General features: G+C 38.6%; 1 protein-coding gene across 1 annotated transcript in view; it reads right to left on the bottom strand.

Annotated features, from left to right (window-relative positions):
• Gpr158 (G protein-coupled receptor 158) overlaps window positions 1-12123 on the bottom strand; it is a 412097-nt gene that overhangs the window by 55741 nt on the left and 344233 nt on the right. The window lies entirely within an intron of this gene.

Consider the following 12123-nt stretch of genomic DNA (forward strand, 5'->3'; position numbering starts at 1 on the left):
ACTTACTCTATAATGAGAGAAAAAAAACTCAAAATGAGACTTAAGTTTCAGTGTCTTTCAAATTCCATTATTTAACCTTTGATTTGTTAAATATAACAAATGTAAACATAGAGTTTAACAAAATGACTATACAATACATACTCTTTCCTAAATCCCAAGTGCATAACATTATGTAACAGATCTTAGTAGATGAACAAATGTAAAAAAGCTAAGCCACTATGCTGAATAATTTGTGAATGAGGATAATTCTACCGATATCATACTAATAGCTGTCTTTTTTATATTAACAATGGCTACTGTTATGGTTTGTCTGCCTGCCCACCGCACAGCTCATGTGAACGAAATTGCCATTGTAACAGTATGAAATGGCCCTTATAAAATGCCATTGGGTCATTAGCACACCATCACCTTTAAGGTCATTATGGTAGGCTAGGGCTAGTTATCAAGAAAATGGGTTCTTGATAAAAAGACAAGGTTGCCATGATATAATACAGCTTGGAGGACCTTACCAGTTGCCAGGGTCATGCTATAGACTTTCCACCATCCAAACCTGTGTGCCACATAAACTCGTATTGCATATAGTCACTGAGTCTGTGGTATTCTGTTGTAGCAGCAGAACATGAACAAAGGAAGTTACCTGTCCTCAATCTCACACACTGATCACTATGCCAGATGTACTACCTACGTTAGGGTTCAGAGTAAACTTTATTGTCTTCATTTAGAGAAATGGAGAGTAAATTTTAAGAGTTAACTAATCACCCCTTGTTACCAAAATAATCAACTCTTTAGATCAGAATCCATAGGAAATTCCTTTACTTGAAGAACTCCTGATGCCATAATTTCAAAGTACGTACTCCAAGGGAAACTATCTCCATTACCCTTCGCTGCCAGAGGCTAAAGATATTGTATTGAATGTGTCGGAAGCAGAAAATAGTGTACTGCTCAGTGTACTGCGGTAACCTAAGGACTGAAGAGCGCACGTAGTTGTCGAATGAATGAACACTGGGTATGTATGATAGGTGTGGAGAAGTAAGATATCCTATGTTAGAATGACAAAAACAACAACAACAAAAACAGCAACAACAACAACAAAAAAACCATAGCTGTGATTTAAATCTAGATGTGTGCCGGAGCCTAGTGCACTCAAAGGTGGAGCTTTTGGAAGGTGATTGGATTATGGGGCGTTAACAGCTGACTTGTTAGCAGGAGGTGTCCTCTGGTCAGAAGGGGCGTGGCCTCGAGAGGGTTTCTCCGCCTTGGGCTCGCATTGTTTCCTGTCTGCCATGCTGTAAGCAGCTATTCCTCCACCATACCCCTCTGCGGTGTTGTTCTGCCTTGGAACCTGCAGACTACAGACTGAAACATTGTAAACTATGAGCCAAAATGAGCTTCCCTTCCTTTAAGTTGTAGGTTTCAGTTATTTTTGTCCCAGCAGTGAAGGAAATAACTAAGACAAGACCTATTTGGGTTGAGTAGCAGAAAGTGTCACACCAAATTAACCCTTTTTCTTTTAATACTGCCTAGAATTAACCCAGCTATTCCCCTTCTGAATCTTTTCCCAGAAGAATTAAAAACATCATACCACAGCAATATATGTGCACCCATGTTTACAGCAGCACAATTTGTCATAGCAAAATCTTGGAAGCAACCCAAATGCCCATCCACTGAGGAGTGGATAAAATAGATGTGGTACTGTTATACAATGGAGTATTACTCAGCTATAAAGAAAGATAAACTAAAGGCTTTTATAGATATATGGATGCAAGTAGAGACCATACTCATAAGTGATATAAATCAGACCCACATGTGTAAACATCATATTGTCTCTCTAGTGTAAGAACCTGAAAGAGTAAATAAAATCTGAAATGTACAATAGATATTGTGAAAGGGAAATAAACTCTTCACTAGGAAAGCACAACTGATCCCCACACTCGGGAGGCTGAGGCAGGAGGATTGTTGTGAGTTCAAGACCATCCTGGGCTAAAAAGTGAGCTCAAGGCCAGCCTGAACTGCATATTGAGACCCTGCCTGAAAAAGAGAAAAAAAAGAAAAAAAAAAAAAAAAAGAAAGAAAGAGCAACTGGGGTGAGGGAAACGTGAAAAGAAAGAAGGAAAGGAAAAAATATGTATGCATACATAAAATAGCTAAGCTAAGTTTACTACTAATTTCTATTGGTTTATTGAAAGGAACAGGTAATGTTTAATTGTTCGATCAATCTTGCATACCTATATCTGGTAATATGAGCAACTATTTTGAAAATAACCATAAGTAATACAACAACCATTGTTGATTTCCTATCATCCTGTTTTGAAATTCTGTATCGTTTTTATACTTTTTATGTTGTTTTGTTTTTGTCTTTGTCTTTGTTTTTGTTTCTCTTTAAAATAAAAAATACTGCCTAGAAGACTGTTCCTTCACTCTTTTTGACAGTAAGCCCTAATGTACACTAGTGAAGGCTAGGGTATATTAATGAACATTGTAAAGACATTTTGTAAACCATAGGACATTTTTTCCACATGCTTACAAAATTCAGTCAGCTTATCATTGTTATAGGTTACTATAGATATGAGATTTTAAAAGATATTGCTGTGATGAAAACAGATTTCTAGGCCTCATCCTCATGTACCAGCAAATCTGCACAGATTACTCTCCCACTTTATCAAATGTGGTGCCGAAGAGCATATTTTGAAGTCTACTTGGCAATATATACTCAGATACTGAACAGAGCTCATAGAGGTTGGGGAGCAGACAAAGAAGAGACTATTAATTTGGCTTCTCAAATATGTACAAAATAGAATAATTTTAAAAATAGAATATTTTAGCAAGTATAGACTCTCCTCTATTTTGTGGAGGGGCAGAGACAGATACCATTGCATCACTCAGTAGATACAATGCTGAATGCTTTCAAAGAGTAACGCTTGGGTGGTACGGTGGGCAGAAGCAAAGTTCAGTGCTCTTCCCAAAGCTGCTCACGTAGAAGGTCGGAAGCTCAAGTTTTCTACCTGGTATTTTAAGAATATGAGCAATAGTCTTTATCACAGCAGTTATACTTTCCTCACTGGCTCATCCAGTGTAATTTTCTTCAGTTCAGTAAAATTTGTTGTGAATTATATCACTTTTATGGGTGAATGAGGTGTTATATACCCTTCAGGTTTAGTAAAGGTTGTGAGAATAGTTTTATTTATAAAATTTTTTTACTGAATAAAAGGAAGGAGGGTAACATGTGTGCAAGATTTTTGATGATGTCTGGGTCTTTAAGGCGTCTTTCTACTATAGCTACCGTCTTCTACACCTGACAAAGAAAGTTTGCTAAGCAACAATCCACACTGAACAGGTGAAGAATTAGAGCCCATTTCTTATCTCAGTGGAGGACAACACACCAAGGTAATACTTGAAAATGTCTAATATTAAAACCTTGTATTTAATCCATCCATTTTAACATCTTTTGAAGTAGGAGGCTGAAAATGAGTCATTTAAGTAAAATTATATACATTAAAAGTACTTTTATATAAGATTGTCTTTAAAGGGTCTCTATTCAAAGCACTTCAGTGTGTTCTAAAATTAGTTTTTCTACATTTGGAAAGAGATATTATTCTGTAAAAAGGAAACATTTAGGATTAAAATGCATGCCTTTAAAATTTTTAACCAAAGATGAATTAAAAACTTCAAAAAATAAAATGAGTTAAGGCACTTTTACATTTAAGCAATTACTACACGTGTGAGGGGCAATAATTGTATTTATATATCTTTATACAACCATAGTCTAGAATGTATAATTCAGAATCAACTAAAAGAGATATTAATTGACTAAAAGTATAAATATAAAAAGAACTTTTAAAAATACAAAGTATAGAAATAAGATTTGGGGTTATGTAGATACAATGTGCCTGGCAAATCTGCTTCAGAATTCCCAACATAATGCTCTGGAAAACAGAAAAAAGAAATTAAAAGGGGTTATACCTCTAAAAAGTAAAGGCAAAGATGACAAGATTCCACAGTCTTACTTCTTTGTAGATGGTATCAATTATTTTATTATTATAATAACTTAAATAAAGTGCCATGGCCTTTTTCTCTTGAGCCAGAAGATCTGAAACTCCCAAAATAACAGGGGAAGATTTTTCTACTCATACTCCTTTACAGAGCTTGACTCTGTGACTCATAGGTTTTTGCTAAACAAAATAAATTAAATATCCTTGGGCAGCTGGGCATAATAGCATGCTCGGGAGGCTGAAGTAGGAGGATTGCCATGAATTCAAGGCCAGCTTGAAATGCATAGTGAGACCCTGTCTCAAAAAAAAAAAAAAAAATCTTTGGGCATGTCCTGATTGCACAGGAACTGGTTCTACATCATCCAATACTGGAACTGTGTAGTCCAGTCTGTCACCTCTCTGCCCCATCCACTATCTCTCTTCCCAGTCCATTCAAATATTGCAGGTCCAAGAAGCAGCACTCAGAAAAGTGACGCTTGGCCTCCCAGGGAGCAGTGCAGCAAGCGGGAAAGAGGCCGTGTGCCAGGAGTCTAGTAACAGAAATGATACTGATTCTGTTTATGACCCTGAACTTCACACAGGTAGTTTATTGTAGGAAATGTGCAAAAAGGAGCTACACATAAAAGCTGGTGGAAAAAAATGTTTGTTCCCTTGAAGACAGCAGAGATAACTAAATCAGTTTGATCCACGCAGATAATGGGAACATAAATTTAAGCCTGTCTGCTTGTTTAAAAAGCTCATGCAAAATACATGTTCTTCATGATTACCGAAAAAGCAAACAACAATAAAAACCTAAAGCTATGGCCCTGCTTCCAGTTTCTCTCCAGGTGCTCTAAGAGAAACTCCCACATTCCTCTCAGAACGGTGAGTACGGTGATCAAAAATATCATCATTTTCTGTTTTGTTATTATAAAAACGGTGACATATCCTAAAATGGGTAGTTAGGATCTATTTCAACAAATTACTGTAAATGTGTAGTTAGAAAGCATTCATTTAGACCATATAAATGTACCAGGTATGTTGTTTCTGTGCATTTGTGTCATGTCCTGCCCTATCTTACAATGTCAACAGTGTTGATTGTGATTCTTTGGTTATAATAGTAGGCATGTATCCAGGTCTTAGTATTTTGTACTTTTAATATAATCAGAAGAAAAGGTTAATTTGGAATAAGAAACTACTGTGATAGCTATTACAAGGGCTCAGCAAATAGTAAATAATATGTGTCTCATGATGCTGTGAAACAAGGATGGGTTCTTGAGCTTTAGGAATAAGGTGATTTTTTAGGCACACATATTGAGGCTGAAGGAGCTAAACAAGTTTAGAGATTTTAGGAATAAGAGAAGTATAACTAGGGCAATATAATCCTAGGAATTGCTTTGTTGTGCTTTGAAGCAATGCACAGTGAGGCAGGACCTCTGCAGGTGATGTGCAGTTTGTGCACTGCACACTAGCAAGGATGCTTTGAACACTTTAAGTCAACTACTCTGTATCTCAACCATCTTCTGGCAGATGATGATAAAGTGACTTGAGTGATGGATGTAGTTTATACTAGAAGTGGTGCCCTCTTTGGACATGGAGACCTCATCTCTCTCCCAGCAAAGGGATTTAGAGCTGTGCATCTCAGATGTTCCTGTACCAAGGAATCACCAGATCCCATGAAAAGCAAATTGCTCGTCAGCAGAGTTGGGCTGAAACTGAAGATTCTGTGTTTATGACAAACTCCCAGCAGATGCTGGTGCAGCTGGTCCTCAGCCGTAGTTTGAGTATCCTGGGCTGGCTGACACCAGCAAAATACAAAGGGAAGCCTGACAGCACAGATAACTAAGTCTTTCAGTTCTATCTGTGCTGACAGCAGGAACATAAATTTAAAACTTTTGGATGTTCCCCTAAAAATGTGACTAATGATGTAGTTTATTTGTAAGCTGAAATAACTCTCAGAGAGGTAAAAGATCTTTCTCTTGGGAAAGAGACATGGTCACAAACGAATGAGCTCTGAATATATTTAATGATTTACTGGTTTAGGTTTTTTCTTCTATTTTTTATAACAGACAAAAAACAGTACAAGAGTTGATAAATAGAGTGGTAAGCAAATACCATTAGAAAGTAGGAGACTTTACACCACTTTATTCAGACTACAAACTATTTGTAACAGACACCTTTGAAAGATTTGTTTGGATTGCTAGAAGAATTATATACCTTGTTTACCACTAAAAAATCACATATACACAGAATGAATTAATTGGCTTAAGAAGTGAAACTATATATAAGTGGGGCAAGAGAAAGAGCTTTGCTAAAACAAAAAATACATTAAAATTAAACAAACTGCTGGGGATTTAGCTCAGTGGCACAGCACCTGCCTGGAAAGCGCAAGGTCATGAGTTCGATTTCTGGTACCAGAACACCCCCCCCAAAAAAATAAGTTTAAAATTAAACAAAATTCATTTTTAAAATAATGCAAAAATATCCATTCACTACCTGTTAAGAAGTGAGGACTATTGTACAATGCAGTGAGTAAAACAAGGAATTTTTGAGTTAGTTGCACTAAATTTCAGGGCAGACCTGAGCACTAAGGAGACAGATAACTTGAGACAAACTCTTTAAACTCTCTGGGTTTCAGTTTCCTCAACAGTATAATGAAGATAGTGTTTGTGGAAGCACTTAACCAACCACAGAACCACAGAGAAATGCCAGTTTTATTATTCACCTGTAAGAATCACTTTTGATATTTGTACCACTAGAGTTCACAATCTGTTTAGTCTTCTACATATATTATCAAATACAAACAGAAAAGAAGATTCTGTGGGCAGTGGAGTTGAGAAGGAAGGGTATAGGGAAAACTAAAGAAAAGACAGACAAATCAAACTTCCTTAAATCGAAGCAGGAACATGATGGATAGAAGCAGGGCAGCCAATATGTATTTGTTATGTGTTTGTATATAACAAGTAGTCATAGCTGTTTAAAATAATACTCATTTCTCACCCACAGTTCCAGCAGGTAAGCAGTACAGGAACTGCCAGCCCAGGTTGCAGGATGGTGATCAGGTTGTTGGTCAGGGTTGGAGTTTCATCTGAAGGTTCAGCTGGGAAAGGGCACATTTCCAGGATCATGTGTGTGTTATGAGAGTTCACTTCCCCAAAGGCGGAACAACTGGGGCTCTCTGTCTTTGCTGGCTCTCGGCTGAAGGATGCTTTCAGCTCCCTGCAGGTGGAACTCTTCAACATGGCAACTTGCTCATCAAAGCTAGTAATATGGAAGTTGTAATCTTTTGTAACTTCATCATCAATTGATAGTGTCTCAATGATGTGTTTTATTGATTATAATCAGGTGTACCCCCAGATGCATGGCATATGCTGTAAAATTTAATACTTGTCTTATTGGGTTTCATTTTTTTTTTGAGACCAGCTCTCACTGTGTAGTTCAGACTGGCCTTAAACTCACTGTGTAGCCCAGGCTGGTCTTGAACTTGCTGCAATCTTCCTGCCTCAGTCTCCCAAATGCTGGGATTGCAGTTGTGCACCACAACACCCTGCTAGGTTTCAGTTTCACTTTCATCCTATTTTTCTTTATTTTTTCCCTATTCATTTCTTTGGAATAGGAATTTTAACCCTATGCCATCTTATCTTAGAAATAGGGAAACTCTTTTGATTTCTATAGGAGCAAATAGCTGAGTCTGCTTACAGTCTCAGATTCTTTGGACTCGAAATTTGGACCAGTACTGGAACAGTTAACACTTTGACATGTCTTGGAGATGAATTGGGTGCATTTTGGATTATGAAATGAATATGATCTTTCAGGGGTCAGAAAGAGTATCCTACATCTGGATCTGGAATGTTCCCTAAGGCTCATTTCTAACAGGCTTTGTTCCCAGCTTGGTAGTTTAGGGTACTTGGTACTTAGTACTAGTGTACTATCAGGTACAGTGGAAATTTTAAGAGGTGATGCCTAGTGAGAGATCTTCTAATCATGTGGGGCATGCCCTTGAAGGGCATAGGAGGACTCCAGCCTCTGGTTCTTCCTTTCTCTTTTAAATCCAGATGATGAGCTGAGTGCCATTTCTATGCCATGTGATCTCCACCATGATGTTCCACCTTACCACAGACCCAAAAACAACAAGGCTAACTGACCATGGACAAAAACCTCCAGCACTGTGAGCCAAAACAAACCTCTCTTCTCTTATAAGTTGATTATCTCAGGTATTTCATTGTAGTAATGGAAATAATACAGTTACTACCATCCCTGTTTTACCCATGGGGAAAAGCAATGGCACAGCTAAGATCAAGAACATACGCAAGGCCACATAGCTAGATGTAGCAGAGCTGGGGTTTAACTCAGGTTGAGGGTGGAGCCCAAGCTCATCATCACTATTCGTTCCTGCTTGCTCTTACACAGGAAATACGGAGTAGAAAGGAAAACGTGGAGGCTGGCTGTTGTAGAATGCCTCACGCTCCCGCAGTATTGCCAACTTTTTCGGTGCACTGAAGACAGTGGAGATGAGCTAAATAGTACTATGTACATGGCAAAATATTTTTCAAGTAAAAAAATGAAAAGTATAGCTAAAGATAAAGAATGTGGTCAATAAATGGGTAAATAAATGTTTTAAAACTGCAATAATTTATGACGAGATATTTTGAAAGCAAAAAAGTGACATCCCACAGATTGAGCTATGCAGTGAGAAAGATGTAGCCAAAATCATGGGAAAACTTACAAACCAGGAACCAATTCAGTGATTTCCAACGTTGACTGAGCATCAGAATCACCTATGGTGGTTTAAAAATGTATGGAAGTCCATGTTTTCTTCAGGGAAACTTTGGATTCTAAAGAGCTAGGGGATACACTGTAACAGTCTCTCTCTCTCTCTCTCTCTCTCCTCTTCCTCCCTGCTCTCCCCTCTCTTTCAGAAATCCATAGTTGTTTTTAACTTAATGAGAGCTGCTGGGACTAGTTTCCAGCCCAGAATCAAGGCTCACATGGAACAGGGATAGCCAAAGTTCAAACTACGCCTCAGAAAGGCTAAGGAGAACATCTGGAAACTAGTAACATGCAGCAAGAATTCTACTTCTAGAAAACTTCCCTATATATCCACTAGCACAAAATACAGTATGCAAACAGATACATCCAAGAACAATTGCTCAACTAGTGCTTGCAAGGATAAAAACAGAGAAGCAAACCATTCTTCACTGGTAGGAGACAGGTTAAAAACTGTAATTCATGCAATCTCCGTACAGTGAAAAACCATGGTATTCAAAACAAGTAAATCTCATTCTGTTGCTATGAAAACATCTGTGAAACATTGCTGAATGCTAAGAAAGTCGCAGGACAGTATTAAAATCTTATTGCCAACATTACAGCAAAAGGAAGGTCTGTATGTACACTCAATAAATTGTTTTTTGTTGTTGTTGTTGTTTTTTTTTTTTTTTGGTTTTTCTCCGGTACCAGGAACCAAACTCACGACTTTGTGCTTGCCAGGCAGGCGGTTTGCCGCTGAGCTAAATCCCCAGCCCTCAATAGACTGTTAAAAACTACTTCTTGACAGATGGACTGGGGAGTGAGAAGACAAGGGGAGAGTGGGGGATTTTGCTCAAATGCTTTGGCCTTAATTGATACTTTCTACAATAAGATCTATCACTTTTATTATGAAAGGATTTAAAATGCACTAAAGAATTTCCAACTGTTTCACTGAAATGACTATAAACGTCTGGCTCTGAACACAGGAAGTAGAGGGTGCCTTCTAAGGTAAAAATGGAGAAAGTGGTAGATACACTATCTATGAGGTAACATTATTAGAGAAGGCAAGATACAGAAAATGACCCAAGGGAAACTAGAGAATCTTAAGAACCTCACTCCTCAATAAACACAAGGACTAAGAAGTCACACAAACAGAGTGGAACTTCAGCACTTTGAGAAGGGAGAAAAGGAATTAACAGAAACAATACATAACAAAATGATTACAAGCAAAATCTGTTTTACAGGTCAGACCTCTCCCTGCACCCTGTCAGTGTGCCATCCCTGGTCCTTAGGGGACCCCGTGCCCAGCAGTACTCCATCTATTCACCTTACATCGTTGCACATCCTGCCCATGGCTAGTCTCACACAGACATTCACTGGGAAGAAACTCATCTCTCTGTATAGAGTCCAAAGGTTCATATCAATAGCCTGCCCGCTTCCCAATTTGGCTGAAGAAAGTGAGCAAAACACAGAAAACAATAGATTCCATAAACCACAGTTTAAACTAAAAGCCTAACATACTAATCATGCAAATGACTGTCACAACCCAGGCTCAGAACTGGCCTGTTAGTCATATGTCTCCATCTATGGAGAAGTTACCACTGCCTGTACCACTGTCAGTGTCCTGCACAGGAATAAGAATGTTAAGTCAGCCCTCCAAATCTGAAGGTTCCACATCACATACTAAACCATCTATTGGCTGAAAATATCGGAAAATAAAACATTGTGCAGGGAGCTGGTTCAGGGATAGAGTGCTAGCCTGTCATGGGCAAGGCCCTGAGTTTGATTCCTAACAGTAAAAAAAATATTGTGTCCATGCTGAACATGTATAGACCTTTTTTCTCACCTGTGCTCACTAGATGATACAATATAACAAGTATTTACATAGCATCTATGTCGTATCAGGGACTATTAAGAATGTAGAGATAAAGTACACTGAGAATGTGCATAGGCTGCACAAGGAACATGAGTATCTGCCCTGGATTTAGTCTCCTCAGGAACCCCTGGAACCAATCCCCCGCAAATACCAAGGAACAACTGTATTTCTTGAGAGGCAAAGTGGGATGGTAGAAGGTGTATGGATTTGGAGACACAGAGACTTCTCTGCCACTTAATAAATGCATGACCTTGAGCCATTTGTTCTGATCATCTCCTCCCTCGCCTGGAAAGGTAAATTAATAAATCTTTTCTTCTCTGCTCCCACAGGATGAGAACTAGGTATGGAAAAGCACTATGCTAACTAGAGTGATATAATTATTCCTCCCACATTTTTACCTTAAAGACTCAGGGAAAACCACCTTTATTTTCTGTTTAAAGTGAAGATCAGGCAATTCTACCACATCCTTGTGAATTCTCTCTCTGTGGCAAATTAAATAATATCAAATTCCTACGCCGAGGGCGTTCTTTGCCGGCTTGCCTCAGTCTGACTCATGGGCCCAACCAGTTTGAAAGGGCACGTTCTTACAACTCAGTGTCAAATAAAAGGGCTGAAAATCAATATCAAAATATAACTATAGGTTGCCATAAAAGCTCTTCAGAATTCTGCAGTCAGCAATAACCAATAGGTTTTCTCAACATATTTTTAATCCTCCTTCTATTCACTTCTGTCTTCTATAGATTTTTGCTGAACGCATGCACACTACCAATAATAAACACATAGCACTTTTCACTGTTTATTACATACTTAATTTTCTGTTTTCCTAGACTGAGACACGGAGGACGTAAGTGTAGTCCCAAGCAAATGTAGCTTGGAGAGGGCAAGAGACTGCCTTAAATTTTCAACATTTTTGCAGGTTTTTCCCTTTCATAATGAAAATTGTTTTGTCACCCAAAGTTGTGTTGCCTTGTTGGAAAAAGACAGATTCCTAATTGACATAGGGCCGAAGCATTTCAAAGTCAGTATAATTCAAGTGGTTAGCTATCCTCTATGTTTAGACACAGACTTTCTCCTTTGATTTCATAAAACAGGCCCCGGCCATCCATGACTCTCAGCAGCTGAACTTTAAGGTACAAGAGCGTCCGCTGGCTGGTGTCTGTCCCTTCCACTCCTGGGCTTATCTTCTCAGTTTAGTACACTCCACCTTCTGGCTCCTTTGCTGCCTTACCCTACTGGCTTTCACCGGCAGTATTCTTTAGCGGTTTGCACCCTTAGCCACACTTTATATCTTGGTACCAACTATCCTCCAGCTGAAATCTCTTTCTCTTTCAGAAAAGGTCACTTTCCCTGCCTCCTCATGACTTTACATCAATGACCCGCAATCCTAAATATAATCAGGTCTTCCATCTGCTGATGGATCTCCCTATTTTTGCAAACCTACTGTGTCCCTCTCCTACAGTTTCCCTTTCTCTGCTACATAGCCCAGTCCCACGATGGATACTTCAGTGGTATTTCTGCCCTTATTCTCTGTAC

Source organism: Chinchilla lanigera, unplaced genomic scaffold, assembly GCF_000276665.1.
Source record: "Chinchilla lanigera isolate Chin_1 unplaced genomic scaffold, ChiLan1.0 scaffold00028, whole genome shotgun sequence".
NCBI lineage: Eukaryota > Metazoa > Chordata > Mammalia > Rodentia > Chinchillidae > Chinchilla > Chinchilla lanigera.